The sequence below is a fragment of the Bos indicus x Bos taurus genome, chromosome 8, assembly GCF_003369695.1.
Source record: "Bos indicus x Bos taurus breed Angus x Brahman F1 hybrid chromosome 8, Bos_hybrid_MaternalHap_v2.0, whole genome shotgun sequence".
In the NCBI taxonomy this organism is placed as follows: Eukaryota; Metazoa; Chordata; class Mammalia; order Artiodactyla; family Bovidae; genus Bos; species Bos indicus x Bos taurus.
The window spans coordinates 66555402-66563070 of NC_040083.1; the positions used below are offsets into that span (position 1 = coordinate 66555402).

The following is a 7669-nucleotide window of genomic DNA, read 5'->3' on the forward strand; positions in this document are numbered from 1 at the left end:
CTCAATTGTCCTTAAGACTGGCCCTTGTAAGGGTGGATCTATAGGAGTTCCCATTGCGTTATTTAATGGTACAGGTGTAGCTAAGTACCGTGGAGCTCCCTAGGATGAGCAAAGCCAGCAATCCCTGGCCATCTGGGGTTTGTGTCATTAAGTAGGTGATGAGTTGCACTGAGAACCTGGTATAGACGAGGGTCTAAGGGGGAATTAACTCTGTAACCTGGGTCAGACTGCCAAGAGGCAGAGCCTGATTTTTTAAGGCAAAGTTGGTCTGTAATTTTGTTTGTCTGTATTATTGTCCCTGTCCAGTAGGTTTTTCCATTTGTTTGATAGACAGACACCTGTTCTGGGTTGTAACATCTGCATGGCATTTCATTTCTAGCAACCAGGCCCCTGAATATACATGGCATGGTTATGAAGGCAGTAGATGATCACCCTATAGGATTGGCTATCTATACATTGTTCTAGCTGATGGTTAAGTAAGTGATTTTCCAAGGGTTGACTGTAGTGTTGACAGGTGCATGATGGATAAGGAACGGCACCACCTGTTACAGCAAGGGACACCAAAAGGCTGCAAAGCAGCCTGCACATAACAGATAACTGAACACTAGCAAAAGGTATTCTCCCCATCTTTGGGCTGTCACCGTGATAGCAACTGAGTCTATCAGTTATACTGTGGAGCAATTTAGTTAATAGGGAGAATTGATCATAAGAGACATCTAATAAGAGGCTTCCCACTGCAGTGAGATAACAGACAGCTAACTGCAGCTTCTGACCCAAATCCCAGTCCTGGGGTGTGACTGAAGCTAGTCCTGTAGCAAAGAGCACAGCAATAATACCAATCAGGGACAGAGTCCAGGGTTGACAATGAAAATCCATTGATATTTTGATAGCCAGATCCTCAAGTTTCCACTGTGCATTGACCAAACAGCTGCCAGAGTGTGGCTGGAGCAAGGCTGAAGAATCCTCAAGCTTCTGCCATGAGTGGACTAGTCAGCTTCCAGAGTGACTAGAGCAGGGCTCAGCATCTTTCATGGGTGAGGGTCGTTGTTTTAGGAACCAGACCTTGAGGGAATTTTCAGGGTCCCGAACTATTTTCCAGGTGTCCTCATTACAGGAAGCCACTGCCTTCTTGACTCTGGTGTGGTAGATCCAAGGGATGACACCTGTAACTTTAACAGCAGAAGGGGTTGCCAGGACGACCGTATGAGGGCTTGTCCAAACTGGCTGAAGCAGTTCTTTTTTTCCAATCTTTAACCCATATCTCATCTCCTGGCTGATAGGGATGAACCCAATTGCCCAAAGGAATGGGTGTCCTTTCTAAGGTTGCTCGGACAATATGGTAGAAGACTTTTCCCAGGGCCTGAAGGTGTCAGGACATCTCCAGGCCAGCTAGTTGTTGGGGGTTTCCCTTGAGTTTTAGTATCATTGGGGGTGTTCTACCATATAAGATCTCAAAGGGAGAATAGCCAGAGGACCCTAGGGTGCATCGAGCTTGGAGTAAGACTAGGGGTAATATGTCAACCCAAGATAACTGGGTCTCCTGACAGAGTTTAGCTAATGTAGTCTTGAGGGTCCGATTCATGTGTTCAACTTTCCCTGAGTTCTATGGCCTGTAAGCAGTGTGAAGCGTCCATTTGATTCCCAGTGTCCTGGATAAAGTTTGGATTATCTCAGACACAAACACTGTCCCATTATTAGACTCGATGGAGACAGGCAGCCCATATCTCGGGATTGTGTCCCTTAATAAGGCCTTGGCCACTTCTTGTGCCCATTCAGTGCATGTGGGGTAGGCTTCAGCCCATCCCGAGTAGGTGCAGACTACCACAAGCAAATGCTTACAGCACCAAAGGGCTTAACTTCAATAAAGTCCACTTATAGATCTTCAAAGGGCAGTATCCCAACTGTTTGCACCCCTGGGTTGGGTCTTGGTCTTTGGCTGGCATTGTTTTGCAAACAAGTCACACATCTAGCACTGATCTGGGCACACAGGGTTGGGAACTTAGGAATGAAACAGCAGCAGCTCAATAAACTCTCCAGCGCAGTTTTTCCTAAATGAGTTGTCTCAAAGTGTTGTTTTACCAGCTGGATTGCTATATTGCTGGGGACAAAGAGTCTTTGTTCTGGGAGCTTCCACCAGCCCTCCTTTTCTTTTATTTCTTCCTTATTTAGAGCCCATTGATCTTCTTCCTTGGACAGAGGCAATTCTGGTGCCAAGAGGACCTTAAAGATTGACTTGGGGCCCACTGTGGGGCTCGGCTGGGTCACCACCTCCTTGGCTGCCTGATCAGCCAACCGATTTCTTTTGCTGATTGAATCAGTTCCTTCCTGATGGCCTTTACAATGGATGACTGCCACTTCCAGACTGCTTCCAAAAGCTGAAAAATTTCTTTTTTTTTTTAACCTCCTTTCCCCACCCCCTGCTGTCAATAGTCCCCTTTCTTTATAAATTGTTTCATGCACATGTAAAGTAGCAAAGGCATAACTTGAATCAGTATAGATGTTGACTCGTTTCCCTTCGGTCTGCCTTAGCTCCTGGGCGAGTGCCCATAGCTCAGCCCATTGTGCTCACCACCCTTGTAGCAAGGCCTCACCTTCACTATCTCATCAGTTGTTGTTACAGCATAGCCTGCTTTGTGCTGCCGGTCTTGGATGAAACTGTTTCTGACGGTGAACAATTCCAGTTCTGGGTTCTGGAGGGTAATGTCCATCTGGTCCAGCCTGCTGGAGTAAACCTCACCTATGACCTCCTCACAGTTATGACCAGGGGCTCCTGTTCCATAGGTAAAAAGGTGGCAGGGTTCAGTGTCCGCACAGTCTTAAGTTGGACCCATGGATTTTTGCAAAGCAGTCTTTGATAGGGAGTCATCCTGGAGTTGGTCAGCCACTTATGCCCCTGGATGTTCAGCAGGGCAGTAACAGCACAGGGAACCTTTACATTTATATTTTGTCCTCAGTTCAGTTCAGTCACTCAGTCATATCTGACTTTTTGTGACCCCATGGACCCCAGCACACCAGGTCTCCCGGTCAATCACCAACTCCTGGAGTTTACCCAAACGCATATCCACTGAGTTGGTGATGCTATCGAACCATCTCATCCTCTGTCGTCCCCTTCTCCTGCCACCTTCAATCTTTCCCAGCATCAGGGTCTTCTCAAATGAGTCAGCTCTTCACATCAGGAGGCCAAAGTATTGGAGTTTCAGCATCAGCATCAGTCCTTCCAATGAACATCCAGGACTGATCTCCTTTAGGATGGACTGATTGGATCTCCTTGCAGTCCAAGGGACTCTCAAGAGTCTTCTCCAACACCACAGTTCAAATGCATCAATTCTTTGGCCCTCAGCTTTCTTTATAGTCCAACTCTCACATCCATACATGACCACAGGAAAAACCATAGCCTTGACTAGATGGACCTTTGTTGGCAAAGTAGTATTTCTGCTTTTGAATATGCTGTCTAGGTTGGTCATGACTTTCACGCCAAGGAGTAAGCGTCTTTTAATTTCATGGCTGCAGTCACCTTCTGCAGTGATTTTGGAGCCCCCAAAAATAAAGTCTGCCCTTGTTTCCCCATCTATTTGCCATGAAGTGATGGCACCAGATGCCATGATCTTCGTTTTCTGAATGTTTAGCTTTAAGCCAACTTTTTCACTCTCCTCTTTCACTTTCATCAAGAGGCTTTTTAGTTCTTCTTCACTTTCTGCCATAAGGGTGGTGTCATCTGCATATCTGAGGTTATTTATATTTCTCCTGGCGATCTTGATTCCATCTTGCACTTCCTCCAGCCTAGCGTTTCTCATGATGTATTCTGTATATAAGTTAAATAAACAGGGTGACAATATATAGCTTTGATGTACTCCTTTTTCTAAATTTGGAACCAGTCTGTTGTTCCATGTCCAGTTCTAACTGTTGCTTCCTGACCTGCATACAGATTTCTCAAGAGACAGGTCAGGCAGTCTGGTATTTCCATCTCTTTCAGAATTTTCCAGTTTATTTTGATCCACACAGTCAAAGTCCTATAGTAAGCTTATCTGCTTCTCTGACCAAAACCAAAATGGCAGCTAACACCCAGAGGCATGGCGGCCATCCCGCGGCCCCTGGATATAATCGTTTGGACAGGTATGCCACTGGGCGCTGCCATGGACCAATTGTTTTTGTGAGAACCCCCCCATGCGGTGTGATTTTTTTCTCATGTACAAAGTCCCATGTCACATGGCAGCTCTAATGCTGGAGCGCTGGTCAAGAGTCTATCTCTTCGAACACCTTTTCTTGTTCAGGTCCCCACTATTGGAGGTCCTTACCAGACCCTGCTGTGGCTTTAAACAAAGGCTTGGCAATTTCAGAGAAACCTGGTATCCAGAGCCAGCAGAATCCAGCAGCCCCATGGACTTCTTTCTTGGTGTTCGGCTGAAGTATTGAACAGATGGCTTGCTTCCTCTCATGTCTGAGTGCTGGATGCCCTTTTGAGATGACAAAACCCAAGTGCTTGACCTCCTGTCTGAGCCTTTTTCCGTGGCACATTTATCCTGTGGTGGAGAGTAGAGCCAACAGATCTTTGGTGCCTCTCCAGCAGTCCCCTTGGGTGGGACTGGCTAGCAACAGGTCGTTCCAAATACTGGAGTAGGGTGCAGTTTAAAGTTTCTCCTGGAAAGGCAGCAAGGTCCACAGCCAGGGCTTCACAAAACAGGGTACATGAGTTTTTGAAGCCTGTGGCAGTCGAGTCCAAGTCAGCTGTGTCTTTCTCCCAGTGTTTGGGTCTTCCCATTCAAAGGCAAACAAGGGCTAGCTGGCTGGTGACAGCTGGAGGCAGAAGAAAGCGTCCTTGAGATCAAGGCAGGTGAACCAGCTTGCATGAGTGGGTAAGAGACTCAGGAGAGTGTAGGGATTTGGGACCACTAGATGGATGGTGATCACTCCACTGTTGATGGCGTGGAGGTCCTGGATGGGGCAATTGTCATTCCCTCTAGACTTTTTGACTGGTAATAGCGGAGTGTTCCAGGAAGACTGACATTCAGTTAGGGTCTCGGCATCTCGTAGTCGCTGGATGTGGTCCCAAATTCCCAGGCATGCCTCTTGTGTTACTGGATATTGTTTTTGTCTAACAGGAGTGGCTCCTGGCCTCAGGTCCACTACAATGGGGGCATGGTTTTTGGCCAAATCTGGGGGCCCCCTCTCAGACCAGACATCAGGGAATTCTTTTAGCAGTCTGGGGGGATTTATTTGTTCCCTCCCTGAGAGAGAGAGATGCCATTCATCTTCCCTGGGCACAGTCATGGCCATCATCAGAGCCAATTGGCTCCCCAAGGTGAGGCTCCCAGGCTTTCTGTGGGCAAAGATGATTTGTGCCCCCAGTTTTGTCAGTAAGTCTCTACCCAGCAAGGAAATGGGGGCATTCCCATAAGTACAGAAATTCATGAGTCACCAGATGGCCCCCTCGCTGACACGAACGGGTCTTGCAAAATGAATGGGTACCATGTCCCCGGTGGCCCCCAAAATAGCTGTTATTCAGCCTGTGAGGGGAGCTACAGGTGTAGTTACCACAGAATGTTCAGTTCCAGTATCCACCATAAAAGTCATTGATTGGCCCCCTACTTTCATCATGACCGTGGGCTCCCAGGGGCCCAGGATCAGGGAGCCCAGTCTTCCCTAGCCTGATTCTGCTCTGGCCAGGCCAATAAGGTTTTGGTACCTTTCTTTGTTGGGTTGAGTGAACTTCTTCCACCCTTTAGATGTCCCTCTGCAATGGGGGCACTCATTTTTCCAGTGTCCAGTCTCTTTGCAATGGGCACACTGGTCGTAGCATAGTGGTGGTCTTTTCTTAGTTTCCCCTTTCCATAAAGGAACCAGTCTGTTTCCCTGGATCTGAGCTCCTCAATGTTGCTGCTAGCTGGGCTGCCTTCTGTTTCATTTTATCTGTTTTTCATCGGGCTTCACAGTCTCAGTTCACAAAGACTTCTATTTGTTACCTCTAGGAGCTGAGTGGCATTCATCCCAGTGAAGCCTTCCAGCTTTTGAAGCTTTAGTTGGATGTCTGCATAGGATTGAGCCACAAAGGCAGTGCTAATCATCTGTTGATTCTTGGCTATTTCAGGGTCAAATGGGGTGTATGTCCGGAATGCTTCACACAGTCTTTCACAGAAATCGGTGGGGGTCTCATCCACTTTTTGGTTTATCGTTGTAATTTTGGACATATTGGTAGGCTTTTTCGGCCCCCCTCAAAGTCCATGTAGAGGGGCATCGCAGTAGTGACTCCGGGTTTCTTGTCCTTCTCTGGTATTGAAATCCCAATCAGATCTCATCTCTGGCATCGCTTCTCATGCCTATCCTTCTACATCTAAGACCTCTGCAGGGGCTTGTCCTCGGAGTCATTTTTGGGTTTCTGTTGAGATGCATTGCCTTTCCTCAGTGGTGAAGAGAGACATAAGGAGCTGGTGACAGTCATCCCATGTAGGCTGATGGGTGTGGGAAATGGACTCTAGGAGGTCAATCATAGCCTGTGGTTTATCAGAGTATGCTGGGTTACAGTGTTTCCAGTTTAGGAGATCAGCAGTGCTGAAGGGCTGGTAATAGAGGATGGAGCGACCAGGCTGGACTGAGCCATCTTCGTTCACTTGTTGAGGACCTTGAGTTTCTTGCAGTGGCATCTGATGGGCCACAGCCAGCTGGTTAGATCGTTTGGCCAAGCAGAGCCACTTCCCTACTGGCTTGGAGCTGGATTCTTGCTCATGAGGTGATGCAGGGGACACACAGGGAGGTGGATTGTCTGGCAATGGGTCCAGCGCTGGCTGTGTTGGGGCTTGTGGAGTCAGGGAAACATATGGTGGGGGCAGTAGTGGGTCTTCCACTGGATCTCCCTGGAATATAGGGTTTTTTTCCTTCTTTTTTCTTTTTTCTGAGTGGTTGGGCCACAAATACCCTACTCTGTCCCTGTCCATTCATGCAAAATCTTGCCCGTGGGGGAAGGGTCTGTGCTATTAGAAGCTAGGCCTCTATGTGTGGAAATTGATCTGGATGTCTTGGAGTCCCAGTGACTACCTGGTGTACTGCTTGGACAGTGGGCAGGTCGAGAGTGCCCTCTGGCGGCCTTCCAATGTCAAAGGATGGCCAATTGAGCTCACACAAATTAAAGCTCCCTGGGGGTCATCTTGACTCCATAATCTCCTACAAAACCCTTCTTAAATTTCTTTATCATGCCATCTAAAACTGTTGGCTTAGAGGAACTTCTCCCCATGTTGACAAATGTAATCTGCCTGGCAGGGTTTTGAAGAAAACCTAAATCTCTTAGATGTCAGCTCAAGGAGTCAGTAGACAAAAGAATAACTGGTAACCAATAATTTCTCCCTCCCTGTGTATCCCGCCCTGAGTCAGTGGTGCAAAGACAAACAAGGGTGGGTGCCCCCTCAAAAGAGGAGACCATTCAGGTGCCCACTTTACTGCATCCCCAGGGGGAACTTAGGTACCTCTTAGCATTGGGGGATCAGTATAAACCCCTGATCCGGATCTGTCCCACAGGGAGGGACTGGGTGCCCCAGAAGCAGACACCACCTTGAGCCATATGACGTCACCATGGAACCGCAAGCTAGGGCCCACTCAGACTCCTTAGAGACGAAGGCTCTGAAGCTGCACAACCGAGCCTCAAGTGCAAGTGAATCAGGCTACACACACATTCACATTC

The 7669-nt window shown here is 47.9% G+C and overlaps 1 pseudogene; it reads right to left on the bottom strand.

Annotated features, from left to right (window-relative positions):
* Nucleotides 1-4432: 4432 nt before the first annotated feature.
* Nucleotides 4433-5274, bottom strand: LOC113897464 (annotated as a pseudogene).
* Nucleotides 5275-7669: the final 2395 nt, after the last annotated feature.